Source organism: Macaca nemestrina, chromosome 13 (genome assembly GCF_043159975.1).
Source record: "Macaca nemestrina isolate mMacNem1 chromosome 13, mMacNem.hap1, whole genome shotgun sequence".
NCBI classification, from domain to species: Eukaryota; Metazoa; Chordata; class Mammalia; order Primates; family Cercopithecidae; genus Macaca; species Macaca nemestrina.
The window spans coordinates 3,170,574-3,191,609 of NC_092137.1; the positions used below are offsets into that span (position 1 = coordinate 3,170,574).

A 21,036-nucleotide genomic window follows, 5' to 3' on the forward strand; every position below is an offset into this window, starting at 1 on the left:
GACTATAACTAAAGATCTAGCAATTATGTCATTGGAATCCTAGAGGGAGAAGAAAGAGGCAGAGTTGAAATGGTACTCAAAGAAATAATGAGTGAAACCTCTCATATTTGACAAAAGACATAAACCTACAGATTGAAGAAGATGAGCAAGTCTCAAGCCAGATAAACTCAACCAAATCCATGCCAAGACACATCAGAGGAAAAGTTTTGAAAACTAAACACAAGGAAGATAATTCTTGAAAGCAGTGAGAGATAAATGACACTTATATTGTAAAAACAAGTTGAATGGTAGCAGATTTCTCATGAGAAACCATAGAGGCTGGAAAAAAAGTGGCACATTTTTAAGTGCTGAAAGAAAATAACTGTCAACCTGGAATCTTATGTACAACAAAAATATCCTTCAGGAATGAAGGAAAATCAAGAGTCTCAAATTAAAAAAAAAAAAAAAAAAAAGAATTTGTCACCAGCAGAACCACCCTAAAAGAATGGCTAAAGTAATTACATAAACAAAAATAAAATAACAAAAGAAGAAATCTTGAAACATCAAAAGGAAAGGAAGAACAATGGAAAAGTTTAAAATATGAATAAGTATAATACATTTTTCTTCTCTTGAGTTTTATCAAGAGAATTAAAATAAAAATTAGAATATTGCCTGTTATGGTTTTAAATTTGTGAAAAGGAAATATTTAAGACAATTATAAACAGGGAAAGGAAAAGATGATACACTTCACTTGAGTGACATTGTTAAAATGTCAACAGTAGTAGCCTGTAATGTAATGCATATATAATGTAATACTTAGAATAATCAGTTTTTAAAAAGCTATGCAAGGAGATACACCCAAAAACATTATAGATTAACTGAAATAGAATTTTTGAAAAAGTTCAAGTAATTAACAATAAGGCATGAAAAAGTAAGCAGACAAAAATAGAGAGGAAAAACAGAAAACAAAAAACAAAATGGAAAACTTAAGGCCTAACATATTAATAACTACCTAAAATGTAAATGGTTAAAACATACCAGTTAAAGGGCAAAGATCGATAGACCATGGGGAGAAAAGGAAACTGATCCAACCTCATACTGTCTACAAGAAGCTAAATTTAAATACAACAATATAGGTTGAAAGTAAAAGAATGAAAAATATATAACACACAAACATTAGTCAAAAGAAAACAGGAGCTTCTGTATTAGTATCAGATAATGTAGACTTCAGTACAAAGAAAATTACCAGAGACAGCAAGGAAGTTTACATAATGATGAAAGAGTCAGTCCACCAAGAAGACACAACAATCCTCAATACATACTCACCAGAAACAGAGCTGCAAAATATGTGAAACTCAGACTGATAGAAATGAAAGAAGAAATAGATAAATCCATAATTATAGTTGCCAACTTTAACACCCCTTTCTCTTCATAACTTATAGAACAACTGACAGGAAAATCAGCAAGGATGTAGAAGAACCCAATAACACAATCAACCAACAGGATAGAATCCACTTCTGTAGAACATGCCACCCAATTACAGCAAAATACACATTTACTTGAAGTGTCCCTGAAATATATACCAAGTTAGACAATACCTTGTGCCATAAAACAAATTTCAACAGATATTTAAAAAATTGACATCATAGTAGTATCTGTTATCTTACAACAATGGAATGAAATCAATAACGGAAAATATTCAAAACTTGGAAGCTAAACAACACATTGATAAATAATACATGTACTGAAGAGAAAGTATCAGGAAATTTTAAAAATACATTGGGTGAAAATACAATGTACTGAATTTGTGAGACACAGTCAAAACAATGCTGAAAGGGAAATTTATAGTATTAAATGCTTACATTAGAAAATAGAAAGTCTCAAATCTATAATCTAAGCTCTCACTTTAAGAACCTGAAGAGAGGTGGGTGCCAAGATGGCTGAAAGGAACAGCTCCAGTCTGCAGCTCCCAGCGTGAACAACGCAGAAGACCAGTGATTTCTGCATTTCCAACTAAGGTACAGAACTCATTTCACTGGGGCTTGCCAGACAAGTGCAGCCCACGGAGCAGGGCGGGGCATAGTCTCACCGGGAAGCACAAGGGGTCTGGGAATTCCCTTTCCTAGCAAAGCGAAACTGTCAGGGACAGCACCTGGAAAATCGGGACACTCCCACCCTAATACAGTGCTTTTGCAACGGCCTTAGCAAAAGGCACACCAGGATATTATATCCTGCACCAGGCTCGGAGGGTCCCACGCCCATGGAGCCTCGCTCACTGCTAGCACAGCAGTCTGAGATGAACTGCAAGGCGGCAGCAAGGCTGGGGGAGGGGCGCCCGCCATTGCTGAGGCTCCAGTCAATAAACAAAGCAGCTGGGAAGCTCCAACTGGGTGGAGCCCACTGCAGCTCAAGGAGGCCTGCCTGCCTCTGTAGACTCCACCTCTAGGGGCAGGGCACAGCTGAACAAAAGGCAGCAGAAACTTCTGTGGACTTAAACGTCCCTATCTGACAGCTTTGAAGGGAGGAGTGGTTCTCCCAGCATGGAGTTTGAGATCTGAGAACAGAGAGACTGCCTCCTCAAGTGGGTACCTGACCCCCGACTAGCCTAACTGGGAGGCACCTCCCAGTAGGGGAGTGACTGACACCTCAAAAGTCCGGTTGCCCCTCTGAGACACAGCTTCCAGAGGAAGGATTAGGCAGCAATATTTGCTGTTCTGCAGCCTCCGCTGGTGATAGCCAGGCAAACAGGGTCTGGAGTGGACCTCCAGCAAACTCCAGCAGACCTGCAGCTGAGGTCCTGACTGTTAGAAGCAAAACTAACAAACAGAAAGGACATCCACACCAAAACCCCATCTGTATGTCACCATCATCAAAGACCAAAGGTAGATAAAACCACAAAGATGGGAAGAAACCAGAGCAGAAAAGCTGAAAATTCTAAAAATCAGAGCACCTCTTCTCCTCCAAAGGAACGCAGCTCCTCGCCAGCAATGGAACAAAAGTGGACAGAGAATGACTTTGACGAGTCAAGAGAAGACGGCTTCAGATGACTGGTAATAACAAACTTCTCTGAGCTAAAGGAGGATGTTTGAACCCATCAGAAAGAAGCTAAAAACTGTTAAAAAGAATAGATGAATGACTAACTAGAATAAACAGTGTAGAGAAGTCCTTAAATGACCTGATGGAGCTGAAAATCATGGCATGAGAACTATGTGATGCATGCACAAGCTTCAGTGGCTGGTTTAATCAAATGGAAGAAAGGGTAAAAGTGATTGAAGATCAAATGAATGAAATGAAGCGAGAAGAGAAGTTTAGAGAAAAAAAAAAGAGTAAAAATAAATGAACAAAGCCTCCAAGAAATATGGGACTATGTGAAAAGACCAAATCTACGTCTGATTGGTGTACCTGAAAGTGACAGGGAGAATGGAACCAAGTTGGAAAACGCTCTGAAGGATATTATCCAGGAGAACTTCCCCAACCTAGTGAGGCAGGCCAACATTCAAATTCAGGAAATACAGAGAACGCCACAAAGATACTCCTCGAGAAGAGCAACTCCAAGACACATAATTGTCAGATTCACCAAAGTTGAAATGAAGGAAAAAATGTTAAGGGCAACTGGAGAGAAAGGTCGGGTTACCCACAAAGGCAAGCCCATCAGACTAACAGTGGATCTCTCGGCAGAAACTCTACAAGCCAGAAGAGAGTGGAGGCCAATATTCAACATTCTTAAAGAAAAGAATTTTCAACCTAGAATTTCATATCCAGCCAAACTAAGTCTCATAAGTGAAGGAGAAACAAAATCCTTTACAGATGAGCAAATGCTGAGAGATTTTGTCACCACCAGGCCTGCCCTACAAGAGCTCCTGAAGGAAGCACTAAACATGGAAAGGAACAACCGGTACCAGCCACTGCAAAAACATGCTGAATTGTAAAGACCATCAATGCTAGGAAGAAACTGCATCAACTAACGAGCAAAATAACCAGCTAACCTCATAATGACAGGATCAGATTCACACATAAGAATATTAACCTTAAATGTAAATGGGCTAAATGCTCCAATTAAAAGACACAGACTGGCAAATTGGATAGAGTCAAGACCCATCAGTGTGCTGTATTCAGGAGACCCATCTCATGTGCAGAGACACACATAGGCTCAAAATAAAGGGATGGAGGAAGATCTAACAAGCAAATGGAAAACAAAAAAAGGCAGGGGTTGCAATTCTAGTCTCTGATAAAACAGACTTTAAACCAACAAAGATCAAAAGAGACAAAGAAGGCCATTACATAATGGTAAAGGGATCAATTCAACAAGAAGAGCTGACTATCCTAAATATATATGTACCCAATACAGGAGCAACCAGATTCATAAAGCAAGTTCTTAGAGACCTACAGACAGACTTAGACTCCCACACATTAATAATGGGAGATTTTAACACCCCACTGTCAACATTAGACAGATCAACGAGACAGAAAGTTAACAAGGATATCCAGGAATTGAACTCAGCTCTGCACCAAGCAGACCTAATAGACATCTACAGTACTCTCCGCCCCAAATCAACAGAACATACATTCTTCTCAGCACCACATCGTACTTACTCCAAAATTGATGACATAGTTGGAAGTAAAGCACTCCTCAGCAAATGTAAAAGAACAGAAATTATAACAAACTATCTCTCAGACCACAGTGCAATCAAACTAGAACTCAGGATTAAGAAACTCAATCAAAACCGCTCAACTACATGGAAACTGAACAACCTGTTCCTGAATGACTACTGGGTACATAATGAAATGAAGGCAGAAATAAAGATATTCTTTGAAACCAATGAAAACAAAGACACAACATACCAGAATCTCTGGTACACATTGAAAGCAGTGTGTAGAGGGAAATTTATAGCACTAAATGCCCACAAGAGAAAGCAGGAAAGATCTAAAATTGACACCCTAACATCACAATTCAAAGAACTAGAGAAGCAAAAAAAAATCATAATGAGATACCATCTCACACCAGTTAGAATGGCGATCATTAAAAAGTCAGGGAACAACAGGAGCTGGAGAGAATGTGGAGAAATTGGAACACTTTTACACTGTTGGTGGGACTATAAACTAGTTCAACCATTGTGGAAAACAGTGTAGCGATTCCTCAAGGATCTAGAACTAGAAATACCATTTGACCCAGCAATCCCATTACTGGGCATATACCCAAAGGATTATAAATCATGTTGCTATAAAGATACATGCACACGTATGTTTATTGCAGCACTATTCACAATACCAAAGACTTGGAATCAACCCAAATGTCTATCAATGATAGACTGGATTAAGAAAATGGGGCACATATACACCATGGAATACTATGTATCCATAGAAAAGTATGAGTTCATGTCCTTTGCAGGGACATGGATGAAGCTGGAAACCATCATTCTGAGCAAACTATCACAAGGACAGAAAACCAAACACTGCATGTTCCTATTCGTAAGTGGGAATTGAACAATGAGAACACATGGACACGGGGTGGGGAACATCACACGCTGGGGCCATCACACACCAGGGCCTTTTGTGGGGTAGGGGAGGAGGGAGGGATAGCATTAGGAGATACACCTAATGTAAATGACAAGTTAATGGGTGCAGCACACCAACATGGCACATGTATACATATGTAACAAACCTGTACATTGTGCACATGTACCCTAGAACTTAAAGTAAAATAAATAAATAAATAAATAAATAAGAACCTGAAGAAGAACAGAAACCCAAAGCAAGCAGGAGAATAATAAACATAAGAGCAAAAACCAATAAAAATTAGAACAGAAAAATAATAGAAAAATCAATGAAACAAAAAGCTGGTTCTTGGAAAAGGTCAATACAATTACCAAACCTCCATCAATCCTAAAAAAGAAAGAGAGAGACAAGACACAAATTACTAATGCCAGCAGTTGAACAGAGGATATCTCTACAGACTGTGCTGACATCAAAAAGATAACAAAGAAATACTATAAGCAACTCTACACACATAAATTAGACAACTTCAATGAAATGAGCTGATTTCTAGAAAAACATGGACTCCGCAACTTGCCTGACATAAAATAGATTATTTGAATACCTCTATAACTATTAAGAATATTGAATTCATATTTAAAAGTTCTGATAAAAAGATATCTCCAAGCCCTAGATGGTTTCACTAGAAAATTCTATCAAATGTTTAAAGAACTAACAGCAATTCTAAACAGTGTCTTTCAAAAGATAGAAGAGAAAGAAATAATTTGCAATGATTTTATGAAGTTAATATTACCCTGATTTTAAAAAAAACACACAAAGATTATATTTTTTAAAGTTACAGACCAAGATCCATCATAAATATAGACATTAAAATCTTTAACAAAATATTAGCAAATATAATTTAACACTATACAAAAAGGGTTATACACCATGACCAAGATTTATTTCAGGGAGGTAAGGCTGGTATGATCAATCAAGGCCAGGTGCAGTGGCTCATGCCTATAATACCAGCTCTTTGGTAAGCTAAGGCAGGAGGATTAGTTGAGCACAGGAATTCAAGACAAGTCTGGGCAACAAGGCAAGACCCTGTCTCTAGAAAAGAAAAAAAAAATAGTCAATCAATGTAAATGATCATATTATCACGCTAAAAAGTTAAAATCACACGATTATATCAATCAATGCAGACAAAGCATTTTAAAAAATCACACCCATGTATAATTAAACTCCCAGAAAAGTTAAAATGAAGAGAATTTTGTCAGCTTGATAACAAACACTTACAAAAAGCCCAAGCTAACCTTATACTTACTGGTGAAACACTGTATTATTCATAACATCAGGAACAAGTCAAAGATCTCTGCTCTCACCACTGTTATTCATAGTGTTGGAAAATCTAGCCAATGCAATGAGGCAAAAGAAGGAAGTAAAAAGCACACAAATCAGAAAGCAAGGAATAAAGTGACTCCTATTTGTAAATGGTATAATTTTCCATGCAGATAATCCCAAGGAATCTACAACAAAACCTCCCAGAATTAGTAAGAGTTTATAAATGTCATAGAATACAAGATCAACACTCAATCAATTGCATTTCTGTATGGTAGTGATGAAAATATGAACACTGAAATTTAAAATATAATACTACTTAGAATCACTTTAAAAATGAAATACTTACAAGTAAATCTAATAAAACATGTATAAGACCTGTACGTTGACAACTTCAAAATGCTAATGAAAGGAATCAAAGAAGATAAAAATAAATGGGGAGATATACCATGTTCATGGACTGCAATACAGTATAGCAAAGATGTCAATTCTTGCAAAACTGACATACAGGTTTAATGCAACTGCTATCAAAATACCAGCAAGATTTTTTTGTAAATATAGATGAGATTATTCAAAAAATTATACGAAAAGCAAAGGACTTAGAATAAATTTTAAAAAACAGTTTTGAAAAAGACAAGCAAAATGGGAGAAATCACTCTACCCAATGGGAAGGCTTACAATATAACTACAATAATCAAAACAGTGTATCTCTTGGCAAAGAGATAGACATTTAGATTTACAGAACAGAATAGAGATCCCAGAAATAGACCCACACAAATGTGCCTAACTGATTTTTGGCAAGAGGAGAAAGCAATTCAATGGAGGAATGATAGCCTTTTCAATAAAGAGTGTGGGAGCAATTAGACATGCATAGGCAAGAAAATGAACGCTGGTCTAAATCTCACACATCATACAGAAAGTACCTCAAAATGGATCATAGATTTAAATATGAAATGTAAAACTATAAAACCTTTAGAAAAACATAGGAGGAAATCTTCAGGATCGAAGACTAGGCAAAAAGTTTTCAGATGTGACCACCAATAATATGAACCCCAAAAGGAAATACTGATACATTGGACATCATAGAATTAAAAACTTTTGTTCTGTGAAATACTCTGTTAAGAGGATGAAAACACAAGGAACAGATGGGGATAAATTATTTGCAAACCAAATATCTGATAAAGGAGTAGTATCTAGGATATAAAAGAACTCTCAAAATTCAACAGTAAAAGAAACAATTGAATTAGAAAGTGAGCAAAAGACACATTTTACTGAAGTGAATATATAGACAGCACAAATAAGCACATGAAAAAGATATGCAATATCATTATTTATTAGGGAAATGCAAACAAAGAACACAATGAGATCACTACACACCTACCAGAGTGCCTAAACGCAAAACAAAACAACAAATATCGATGACACCAAATGTTGATGAGGATGCAGAAAAAACAGATCACTCATACGTCTCTAATAGGAATATAAAATGATATAGCCTCTCTGAATCTGGAAAGCAGTTTGGTTTCTTTTGAAATTAAGCATGCAACTGCCATATGATGCAGCAATTTCTCTCCAGAGCTTTTATCCTAGAGAAATGGAAACCTATTCTTGTAGGTTGAATTGTGTACCTCAACAAGATATGTGGAAATTCCAACACCCAGTACCTTTGGATATGACCATACTTGGAAGTAAAGTCTGTGGTGATGTAGTTAACATAAGGTCATACTGGATTAGGGTGAGCACTAATTCCAATATGACCAGCGGCCTTATAAAAAGCGAAGAGACACAGGGTCTCACTGGGGAGAAGGCCATGTGGAGATGGAGACAGAGACTGGAGCAATGCAGCTACAAGCCAAGAACATCAGGAACTGCAGGCCACACCAACATCTTGGAGAGAAGCATGGGACAGATTCTGTCTTGGAACTTCCAGAAGAAAGCAACCTTGTGCTTTGGTTTGGCTGCATCCCCATCCAAATTTCACCTTGAATTGTCATAATTACCACATATCAAGGGCAGGGCCAGGTGGAGATAGTTGAACCATGGGGGTGGTTTCCTCCATACTCTCTTCATGGTAGTGAATAAATCTTATGAGATCTGATGGTTTTATAAGTGGGATTTCCCCTGCACAAGCTCTTGCCTGCCGCCACGTAAGACGTAACTTTGCTCCTCATTCACCTTCCACTATGATTGTGAGGCCGCCCCAGCCATGTGGAACTACGAGTCCATTAAACCTCTTTCCTTTTAAATTACCCAGTCTAGGGTATGTCTTTCTTAGCAGCATGAGAGTGAACTAATACACCCTGCCAACACTTTAAGACCGCTGGTCTCTAAACTGGGAGAGAATAAATTTCTGTTGTTTTAAGCCACCCAGTTTGTGGTACTTCATTATGGTAGCCCTGGAAAACAATTATGTTCTCATAAAAATCTGTACATGAACACTCATAGAAGCTTTATTCACGAGGGCCCTAAACTGGAAACAACCCAAATGTCTTTCAGTGGGTGAATGGTTAAACAAACTAGTGCATCCATGTCCTGGAATACTACCCAGCAATTTAAAACACACACACTCTATAGACATAGATAACAATCAGAATGAATTATGCTGAGTAGAAAAAGGCAATCCCAAAAGGTTACATACCGTATGACTCTATTTATATGACATTCCTGAAATGACAAATGATAGAAATGAAAAGCAGGTGAGCATTTGGCAGGGATTAAGGAGAAGGTGGGGGGACAGAAGGGAAGTGGAGGCTGCTATAAAAGGACAGTGTTCCAGATCCTTGCTGTAATGAAATGTGCTGTGTCATGACTGCCAGTGTCAACAACCTGGCTGTGAGATTGTACTATGGGATACAATATTTTTTGCAGGATATTATCATGGGGAGGAGCAAGTAAAGTCTACATAGCACCTCTCTATATTATTTCTTACAACTATACGTCAACATACATTTATCTTGAAATAAAAGTTTAGTTAAAAATAAAAATTAAAAACTATGTGTTCTAGTTCAATTTAAGAGTTTTTCAAAAAGTTGATTCTCTTGCATCTCCATCACCAAGCAACCTACAGTCTTATGACTACTTGTGTAAACAACTAGCAATCATATAAGATGATCAAAATCATCCCATTGATGTGTCTGTAGCACTTTACCAATATTTCCAGAATTACAACTATGTTTCCACCTGTCTCTAGTGCTGGGGAGCAGGGACACGCTCATGCACATATGCTCACGCACGGACACATCTTTACCGATGCTTGGGTCTCCTGATCACACCACAGTGCTGGAATTCTTAAAAATGAAGTTACATTTAAACTAAGCCCAAAAGATCATAAGTGTGTGGTCATGAGTATGAAGCCGAACCTCAGGGTGAAGGAATGTGGGGCCCACTATTTACTGAGGACCAAGCTGCTCTGTGGATCATATAGGTCATCTCTTTATCCTCAACAAGGTCAGAACCACTGACAATTAAAAGACAAAGAACCTTAACTGTAGGGAAATGATGTAGATCTCAAAGTTCCGTAGCTCCTGGCCCTAGACCTCCTGGGGCGTCCTTTCATTATCTGTGCGTATTGCTGGAAGCAAAGACACTGGGTCTGAAAAGGCACGTTCGGATGGCTGGCCATTCATGCTCTTCTTTTCATTTAGCACATGTCAAATGAGTGCACACCACATGCCGAGCTCTTTTCTGGGTGATGGGACGTAGCAGCGATCTCGATCAGCATCACTCCTGCCCTCCCAAAGCTCACATTCTAGTGCAGAGACTTGCACAATAAATAATAATCCACAAATCGTGCAACTCAGGCGGTGACAACATGCAGACGTAAGGATGACGGATGACTGCTGTGCGGGGCGGGAGAGGGCGCAGAGCAGGCCACCCAGGATACGGATCCAGGAAGGGCCTAATACTGTGACATCTGGAATGATGACAAGGAGACACTCAGGTGATAAACAGGGGCAGAGCGAGGAGGATTCGTAAAGCCCTGGAACGGGAACAAGCCTGGTGTGTTCAAGGAACAGGGATGTCAGGAGTGACCGCCCAGAGATGAGGGCAGGAGTGAGGCACACGGAGAACAATGCTTTTCCAGTAAAACTACCTCAACCAGAAAATGCATGATACATTTCTAAAATGCAGAGGAGGACTTCACACAGCCCATGTTCCTTGTTACAATTCTCAAGAAAACATTGTCTTTAATTAAATATCAAGAGGAACTGCTACATTAATCTAAAGATGTAAAGGCCATATCTCTAACATCATTTATTGATAAAATATGTGTTATGTCATCTCAATATAGCAACCAATACCAAACTACACCAAAGAAAGTAACGACAGGAGGATTTTTAGCGGACATGGAATAACTCTAGTCGTCCAGTGAATGTCAAGGAAAGATCCACACCACAGCAAGTCAGGCCTTAGAGGTGGTGATGAGGATTTTGGATTTTATTCCAAGTGTGAGAGAAGACTATTAAGAAAGTTTTAAGAGGGGCAGTAAAGGGAAGTGATTTACATTTTAAGAAGATAATTCCAGTTCCCACATAGAGAATGGGCTGGAGATAGAAGGTGAAACTCGTTCGATGGGCAGGCCAGGGCTGACAGAGGTGAGGGGCCAGGGCGGCAGCACCCCGAGGAGAGGGCTCAGGTTTGGGAAGTGTTGGAGGTGGAGCACCAGGATTAACTTCACATGGAGATGAAAGAGAGCAGAGACTGAAGGACGATTCCTCCCTCTGACCTCGCTCCTTGGTGGATAACCATGCCAACAGCCAAGACGTGGAGGGCTGGAGAGGAGCCGTTCAGGCACGAGGTTTTCAGACACTGACCAGACATCAGGCAGAGAGCCGCAAGGTCAGTGCTCCACAGAGGACGCCCTCACCCAGGGGAGAGGTCGGAGGTGGGGACGCACACGCGGGGGTTATCCGCACACATCCACACACAGTCACAGGATCACAGGACACCGTCTAGGAGAAGGTGCCATAGAAAAGAGGGTGAAGGACTGTGTCCCAGACACACCGACATTTAGAGTCTGGACTCAGGCAAAACAGCTCGCAGCGGAGAATGGCGAAGGTGGAGGAGCTGGAAGAGTGTGGTGAGACTCACACGGCAAAAGCTGTTGAACAATGTAACCTCATCCCAAGAACTGCAGGATTAGAGTCCCAGAAAGTTCCCATACACACAAAAAAGGTTAGATCATATTTTCTTCTAATAGAAAAATAGTTAATGCCTCATAAAATGTAGTCACATCAAATAATTATGCTGCCATAAAGAAGGATGTATACTTTTTTTTTTTTTTTTTTTTACTTTAAAGCTCAAATGATGTAGTATAATTTATGGGGCAATTTCTGCGAGAGTATTGCGAACTACCCGAGGAATTCCAAAATATTCATCAAGAGTTTTCTTTGTTTTAAATTGAGGAAGTCCAGCTGTAATTGCCCTTGTAAAACTTCTTGCACAGAATAAGAAGTTAAAAATTGATTAGAGTTTGGTCACAGGGAGATAAAGTAGTTGGCAATCAAAGATACTTTTTAACATGATATTAAATTTTGAACAGTATCAAATAATTTATAAATAAGAAAAGCTGAGAACATACACAAATGAGAAAGAAAAAAGGGACAAAGCAGAAGAAGCACAAGTTTAAAGGTTGAGAAAAAATCAAACTGAAGTTTACACCTATCGCTCTTTCAAGTATCATGGAAAGAAGCAAACTGAAGTCCTGAGTGAAATTTCCACACGTCTTCCATTTTCCTCCCGGGGTCCTCATTTACAAGAGGGATGTATATGACTAAAAGATGAACAGAGGACACCTGCTGTCAGGAATGCATTTCAGAAGCATCTCTCAGGCCTCTGTGCCCCGCCTGGCCCAGGCTCCTGTGACGTCTCAGTCCACATTGGCAAGTAGGGACGTGAAACGCAGCGTCCACCCCTGCCCGTGGTGACAAGCACAGGTGCCTCCCACCCAGCCTGCTGACTCAAACCCCGTTCCTGAAGTCATTGAGCTGTGTGAAATCCAACACGCGTGGCGTTCAAAGCCCTCTCAAATCGGGCCCTGAAATCTATAATCAGGCCTTAAAACTGTGTTTTCCCCAACACAAGCCATGTGCTTTGCCACATCACTAACACTATGTGAAAAAGTAACAGAGAGGGCAAGTCCGTTTATTACTACGCCAAAAACAGCCCATGAAGATTTAAGTTCTGCAATGACCATAGGCCCCTAATGAGGAAGCACCAGGGCTGCTTAAGTCCAAGCACTAAGGGAAACCTTCACTGCACTAGAAGCCCCTAGGCAGCCCCTGCCCTGCGCTGTGTGGGGCCGAACCTGGGTCCTCGCCTCGCCTCCCAGCACCTCTGCTCTGCTCCTGTCCTCAGCGTCTCCTCCCAGCCCCTGCCTCTGGCCTCTGTCTTCGACTATCCTTACTGCCTTTGCTGGGGCTACTGCATGTAGCCCTACAATGCCCATGTGGCCAGGCCACCCCTTCTTCCTACACATGCTGACACAGAGGCCTTCTAAAGATACACCTGACTGCGTCGCTTCCCTACCTAAAGTCTTTCACGGGGCCCCTGCTGCCCAGCGCAGGGGTGCGAGAGCCTGTAAGGGCCAGAGAGGAGGTATTTCTGCTTTGCTGCCCTGCAGTCTCCGTCACGGTGACTCAGCTCTCATGGCAGCACAAGAGCAGCACGCAGCAGCCCCGCTGTACTCCCCAAGAACGCTGTGAAAGCTGGCCGGGCTGCGTTGGCCAGTGGGTCACTGTCCCCCAGCCGCTGACCTGGAGGATAAAGCCTCCTCTCTCCATCCCAGGGTGTGAGGTGTTTGGTGCACCATGTTCGAGGTCTCCCAGCAGAACGTGAAAGGCGGTTAGGAGGCCGCGCCTGGGGGCAGAGGCCAGAAGTCACCTCTGCACCTTCCTGCTGCTGCTGCGGACCCAGTGCTGCCTACAGACAGGAAGCCTGTCACAAAAGGCCCCATGTCACATCCCTGATGCCCTTTGCATGTGACATCCCAGCCCCAGTAGCCCTCGCCTCGTCCCCTCCCTCACCAGTTTCATGCCTGCTCCCTGCACCCTGCACTTCTACTCCTGATCTACCCGAAAAGCATCACAGGCCCTGTCAGGCCACACCTGCGCCTCGCATGGGCTTAGCAGAGTTTGCCAAGCAAAGCTGAGTGGCCGCTTAGCTAAGCCTTAAAACCCGTTCTGTCATCTAAGCAGGCTCTCTGGCTCCAGGTGGTTCCAGGCGGTGGGTAAGCCCACATGCCAGTCACATACCCACGGCTGCACCTCCTTCACCACAAAATTGGCACCTAGGTCCGACCCACACCCAACAAGATCACCTTTTGGTTAATCAGGTATTCTGTTACCCTTCAGCTTCGTGAGCTGGCAGAGGCACCGTGAGCATAAGAGGCAATACCGTATCCAGAGGCACTGTGAGCATAAAGAGCGATATCGTGTCCAGAACACGTGAACACTCGAGTGAAAACCTGTCATGGATTTCCCCCTCCCCAAATCTGGAAAGGGTTCTACACACGTAGTGCTGTTGAGATGATGCCCTGTCCTCCTCCTCCAGTGCTCCGTGTGGATCCCTGCGGGGAGCAGGCCAGGCACGCAGCAGTCATGGGTAGATCAGCCCTGGTGAGAAGGACCCCACGGTGTTGGGCCAGGCACAGCCTCAACCCCTGCCATTGTGGTTCCTCTGCCTTGGGACAGCCCACGGGGCAGCCCCAGACAGAGGCCGGCCCATCGCCCTAGTGCTGAAGCCTCTTTAGCGAATGTGCTTTCTGGTGGGTGGTGGGTGTCCCATGAGACTCACAGACCTGCACGCTGTGCAACCCCTGTGGCCTTTCCCAGACCACGTCCATTTCCTGACCTTCCTGCCAGGCTCTGACCAAACAGCTGGGCCGTTTGTCACTGCCCAGGATCCTCCATTCCTTTCCCAAAGGCCCCTTCTCGCTTCACACAGCAAAGGCCCAGTGTGCTGCTTCAAGCCCCATCCTTGGGGTGACCGGCTGCAAACAGGGCCTGTTCCTGTCACTGGCTGTGAGGAACCAGGATGGAACCACTATTGTGAGTTGGTAGAGAAGGTGTCGGGCACCAGCCCAGGGGCTGAACCCCCAATCCATCAACTCACTTCTGCTCCATGACCTTGCGCAGGCCCAACCCCAAAGGTACATTATTCACTATGTGGTGAATCGTGGCTGCCCCTAGCCCCTTAGACTTGGTGTGTCTGACAAAATCCAGCTCACAAAGGCAAGAGCCAGCCATGGTCACCCATATTCCACAGGGAGCCCTTGGTATCTGCCAGGGCCCAGGAGCCTGCTAGGAGCGTCTTTTCCATGGCAAATGGTTCTCTGGCACAGAAGGTATAGCTCTGCTTTGAAAACCGGGGGGTCTAGGCCATGACTCCCTCCTGGGCTTGCTAGAGGACCCACTCCAGAGCAAACCTGTCTGCCAGGCTACACCCATCCCCGGTGCCGGCATGAGTGGCAGTGCAGCTCACATAGTGGCCTCGCCCTGCGTCAGAGGCTCCTCAGCCTTCAGCCCTCCACACGGATGAGTCAAATCAGTATTTCCAGGGACAGTTCTGTGTTTCTGAGTGGTTAGAGGTACAAGGTACAATAATTTGTCTTTTACCTTGAAAGGACTGTGCCAGCACGCCCCAGATCCTTGCCTGTGAAACCTCGCTCTGACATGGCGGGAGCCTGAGTCTTTGCAGGGTTGGCCTGGGCTCCTCTGGCATGTGTGGTCTCACCGGGACCCCCAGAACACCTACCTGTTGTTCTCTGGGTCCAGTTAGCCTGCGGTTGTCAACTTAGGGGGACCCAAGAGACATTCAGCAGCAGGTCCAGGCCACTGCATCTTGTTGATGGCTTTATGACAGAGAGCAAGAGTTAACACAGCCTGGGGGTAAGACAGTCAGAACCGCTGATGCTCCTGAGGCAAGAGGGCTTCCAGGGAAGTGAGTCAGTGCCCGAGAAAGGCCGAAATCAGAAGTGATGTCAAGAGCCTGTGAGCTGGGCGCGGCGGTATCTTCACGCCACCCCTCCTGGAGAGCTCCACCTTGAAACATGCTGGCTGACTACTCCCTCTTCCGCATTCCACAGCCCTGTTTCCGTGTGCGTTTCCATGACCTCATCCAGCGTGCTATGGTTTTGTGTTTGCACATCAGTCTTTTCCCCAGGATGGATGTTCCCTGGGGTCAGGATCCATGAATGTGTCCGCTCATCCCACCCCCCTTCAGCAGTGCCTGCACAAATTAAAGATTCAACCAAAGATGGTTGCATTAAATAGAAATGTATAAATTATCAGGATCAATACTCACAAAAGCAGTTGACTAAGGATACTCAGTTATCGAAGGAAGGATATTATGTTTAAATATGATAGAAAATGTTATGAAGCATGAGATGACCAAATCAAGGCTTTTCACTCCGCCTGGTTAACCTTGTGGAGTCTAGTTGGTGCCAGTCACATGCTAGCTGTTAGCAAAACAACAACAAAATACCACCTCCTTTAAACTGACTTGATTCTAGAATGCGTGTGTGTTAATAATATCACCCACTGTTCAACCACTGGGCAGATATTTGTTGAGTCCCTACTGTGTGCCTGGCTTTGTGGTAGGCATAGAGGGTAGAACAAGTAGCAAAACCCAGTCTCTGCCCTCTAGAACTCACGTTCTAGGTGCCAAGCAAGTGAATTAAATAGCAAATTTAAGAAGTGGTCAGTTCTGTAAGTCCTGTGTATTATTGAGGAGGAGGTTTGAGGGTTGGAATTTGCCCGGAGCGTTGCAGACAGGCCCGTGGAGGTGGCGATGGGGTTGTGGTGTGAACCACGACTTGGAAGAGGCTGGGGCATAGCATGGGGTGAGGAGGACGCACTTCCCAAGGGAAAGGCAGGGCCAGGACCAGCCTCAGATGTGAGGGAAGGCCGAGTTCGGGCAACAGCTGGGAGTCTATTGCATTTGGTGGGGTGTCAGTCAGGAGAGGACTCTCTGAGGTGGCCAGGGCACAGAGGGCTTAGGATCTCCCAGCCTGTGTGAGAGCGTGAGCTTTCACTCCAAGCGTCATTCCAGTGGGCTCCTCTGGCTGCTGAGAGGCACAAGTGCACGTGACCAACAGCGGATGTTGAGCCCATCCAGGTGAGGCCTACAGGGACGGAAATGTTGGCAGTGGCTATATTTGCATTCTAGATATATTTTGAAGTCACAGCCAACAGTCTTTGTGGAAATTATTCTGTCAAAAAATAAAAGTCTGGACTACAAAACTTAAGGATTCTACTCCTAAATCAAACTCTGTCCCCCAAAACCCCCTTAGCAGAAAACAGCTCACAGAGCTGCACAGCTCCCAGGAGACCACGTGGCCTTATGCCCAGTTCACATGAGGCTGTGAAGGACAGTGGGTGAAGAAAGACCTCCTGGGGCAGAGACAGTGGACCAGGGCATCACACCAGGACCAGAGGGGCCTGTATTTCTTCCATAATGTGACACATTGCTTCACCGATGGACACTTCATTTCCTGACCCCCTCATAGCTAGGGTGCTCATGTCAAATTCTAGCCAATGGGCCCTGGGGAAATGTTGGTGCATATTCCAGGCCAGGCCCTTTCAGGGAGAAGGGTGCACCCCTGTTTTCTCTCTCTTTCCCACGGGCTGGGCTTCGGCCTGAAGGTGGGAGCTGGAGTGGCCAGGTGGACCACAGGTGTCAGCCTGTGTCATTTGGAGTCACAGTTGAGAGACCTGGGTCCCAAACGATGCTGGAGTTGCCATGTCAACCCAAACCGCATAGTTAGACTGAAATGTATTCATTTCTATTTTGTTCGGGCACTATTATTTCGGGTCTCTGATAGTTAATCCTATTCTAAATAATGCAGGTGGTCAGCAAATGAGGCCAGAAGGAAGGGCTGGACACTGCAGTCACCAAGAACAACTGTCCAGACATTAGGATGGGCAAGGGCAGAGCTGAAGGCAGAGATGAGGTTGGAGCCTCCAAGGAGCAGCACAGTGCCAGTGTGGATGAGACCGAAGGAGCTGGAGGAGAGAGGGGACACAATGGCAGGACACAGCAGGTCGACGGGGTGAATAAAAGCAGAGGGCTGTGCCCTCCATGAGGCAGGAAGTCACTGGAGCAGTGTGAGCAGGACAATGACACCTCCTATTAGAGTTCTCACAGGACCTATCTGGCTGCTCAGTGGAGAACAGGCTGTTGTGGACATAGATAGAATCAGGATTCAGGTAGGAGGGAGAATAGGAAATTCAGGTAGGAAGGGAGGACCAGGGAGGCCAGGGAGGAGGGAGAACAGGGAGGCCAGGGAGGAGGAACCAGGAAGACTGGGTAGGAGGAACCAGGGAAACCAGGTAAACAAGAGAACCAGAGAGACCAGGTAGGAGCGAGGGCCAGGGAGACCAGGTAGGAGGCGAGGCCGGGTAGGAAGGAAAACAGGGAGTCCAGGTAGGAGGGAGAAGAGGGAGGCAAGGTGTGAGGGAGAAGAGGGAGGCCAGGTGGGAGGGAGAAGAGGGAAGCCAGGTAGGAGGGAGAAGAGGGAGGCCAGGTGGGAGGGAGAAGAGGGAGGCCAGGTAGGAGGGAGAAGAGGGAGGCCAGGTGGGAGGGAGAAGAGGGAGGCCAGGTAGGAGGGAGAAGAGGGAGTCCAGGTAGGAGATTAAGACAAAATTCCAAATGAGACATGACAGTGGCTCAGAGCGGGGTGGGAACTGTGGAGGTGACAACAAGCTAAATTCTGAACACATTTCAAAGGTAGTTTTCTTGGTCTGTTCAGGCTGCGATCATGAAATGCAATCATACAAATAGGGAAACTGAGGCCCAAAACAGTTGAGTAATTCACTGAAGGCCACATAGTTGTAAGTGGCAGAAACACAATTCAAACCTAGATTCCTGACTCCAAAGCGCGTCCTCCCTCCATGACCCGGCACTGCTGGAGAATGACAGCCCAGCAGCCCAGAAGAAAGGATGATGCTCAGACGGATTCTGTGGATGGCTCTTGATTAGCTCCGAAGCACAAGGTCATTCAAACACCTTCTCCAACAATTTATTCTTCCCCAAGGACAAACACTACAAAGAGCCAATTCTGAATTGTCAGAATGAGAACGTATTCCTCATGGCAGAGGCCAAAATGCCACAAAATTCTCAGAAAATGAAGCACATTATGAAAATGAATGTGAATCTAAAAAGTCCTGGTAATCCCCTGCGCTTATATCTGAGATTGTGTTGAATGCTTTGACATCTTCCCGCTGGAATTGTGCTGGTGACCACGTGTGCTCTCATCCTTGCAGGAGCAGTGGCGCCAACACGACTCCCCAGCAGCGTCGGGAGCGTCGCCCAGGGAGGTGAAGCATTTCCGAGTCGCCGACAACGGACCATTTGGTTCTGCAGAGAAGGGGCACGTCTTTATTTGACTAAGAAAGATTTGTGAAAGAGAAAATTATATTTCTTAAGTCATAACAATGTGAGGATGTTTTTAAATCTAAGGATTTAACTTTCTTCTTAGCTTCCCCAGATATTTTCTTTTTTTTTTCTTTTTTTTTTTTTTTTAAATATTTGAGACTACTAAGACACCCAGTGGTCAGAGCCAAGACAGGCCCAGCTGTGAGGTTTGCTCCTAACCAGTGATGCCTGCCTGGAGCATTCTCCAGATAGAGCCCTGCCTGAATCCAGGTCTGAAATGTCCATTGCATCCTCTCTCAACCAGGGTTCCATGAGGACATGAGGCCCTCAGAGGCGATTTGAGTGGCTTTACCTCAGTTCGCCCGAGGGTGGTTGCAGCCAGCACAGTTTGCACCAGAGGGAGGCTCACTGGAGGAACAGGGCAGCCCCAGGCATGACACGTGATGCCTCCTTCTCTCATCCCCCCGGGAAGCACGGTGTGTCTGCAGCATCCGCAACCACAGGAGTAATTGTTCAGGGCTCATCAAAGTTAATCAGTAGGAAAACATAAGAGGCTCATGCTTTGACTGCTTCAAGATAACAGGCCTGGAAACCCCAGTCAAAGTTCTCCTAGCGTTGGGTTAAAATCAGTCATGACATTTGTGGAGTGAGAAAGACGGTTTTTCTTGGAGATCTTGTTTAAAGGCCTGGATCTTTTGTTATTAATGATTTAGAAGAAAAGATACAACCTCTTGTTTGTTCATCTTTCTTAATGCTGTCAGATCACGAAACAGAACTCACCAACGTGCAGGGAATATTTTGAAGCAGGACTTTATTTTTCACTTAGGATATGGGATCAGATGACCATTCCTTTGGTATTTTCATTCATTGTTTGGAACGTGAGCTGCTGGGGAGCAGCAAGCGCTCGCAGGGGCCATCTCCTGGTTTGTCCCAAGGGGTCTTTGGTTTGGAGTTGGATTTCCATACAACAGCCACTTGTTCACTCACCAGCACATCACCACCCTGGGGTAAATTTCAGCTCCATTTTTCATTTTCTTTATCGGTGACTCAGTATCTCTCGTGTGCCTTCTCCGCAGGAAGTCTGAGGTGCTCCCTTGTAGGGCTTTGAGGTCTCCCTGGGAGAACACAGCCCAGGAGCTCTCAACCCAGGCAGGGATGGGCCCGGTGCCCAGCTGTCCCTGGCCTGGCCGCGGCCTCTGCTGCGCTGCTCTGCTCTGCTGTGGGGCCTGTTCAGCCTGACCTCATTTGAACGGCCTGGATTTCAGTTTAACTGAAAAGTCCCTAGCAAGTGGCTGGTCTGGAAGAACTTCCAGAATTCTGAGCAATCTTGCCCTGGAAGTGAGCGTGGCTGCTGTCTGGCCTCCCCACCCTGAGGCGGCTTCCCCAGGGCCTGCCCCTTTCCAGCCGTGCAATTTCCACACCATCATCTGAAGCCAAGCCATGGTCCCCTCCTTCAAGGTTTCAGTTTAACCCCTTCATCCCAAGTACAGACAGGCCCCACGGGCCCTTGTGTCCCGAATCCACAGAGCCGGTGCCTGCCACTTTACATGCACACAGCCCTAGGCCAGTCAGACATCCAAAGCAGGTTCATTGGCATAATTTAAAATGCTCTTGTGCCCACAAAGATTTGAGAATAACCAGATGACAGTGGGGCCTCATCTGTGGCTTGGTGCCAGCAATAATAAAGTACACTTCCCTAGTTTTCCATCAAAGTAAAGGAAAATGACTTTGGAGGAGCAACTCACCGATGGTTCTGGAAACTCCCCTTGGGTGCTCCCTGACAATACTGCTCATGGGAAGGGTGCTGAGGCCAGGCACAGGGCAGGGGCATACAGGGTCCAGGCATGGCAGCCAATGCCAGGCACAGGA

At 44.6% G+C, this 21,036-nt stretch overlaps 2 long non-coding RNA genes across 8 annotated transcripts in view; both read right to left on the reverse strand.

Moving 5' to 3' along the window:
- LOC105497569 (uncharacterized) overlaps positions 1 to 21,036 on the reverse strand; it is a 230,478-nt gene that overhangs the window by 127,678 nt on the left and 81,764 nt on the right. The window lies entirely within an intron of this gene.
- LOC139357754 (uncharacterized) lies at positions 18,786 to 20,906 on the reverse strand. 2 transcript variants are annotated; one of them, XR_011611401.1, is made up of 2 exons: positions 19,520 to 20,906; positions 18,786 to 19,149 (listed from the first exon to the last, which is right to left on the reverse strand). It is a non-coding gene; the product is annotated as an uncharacterized lncRNA (long non-coding RNA). The 2 variants fall into 2 exon arrangements; XR_011611400.1 differs by having other exon boundaries at positions 18,786 to 19,178.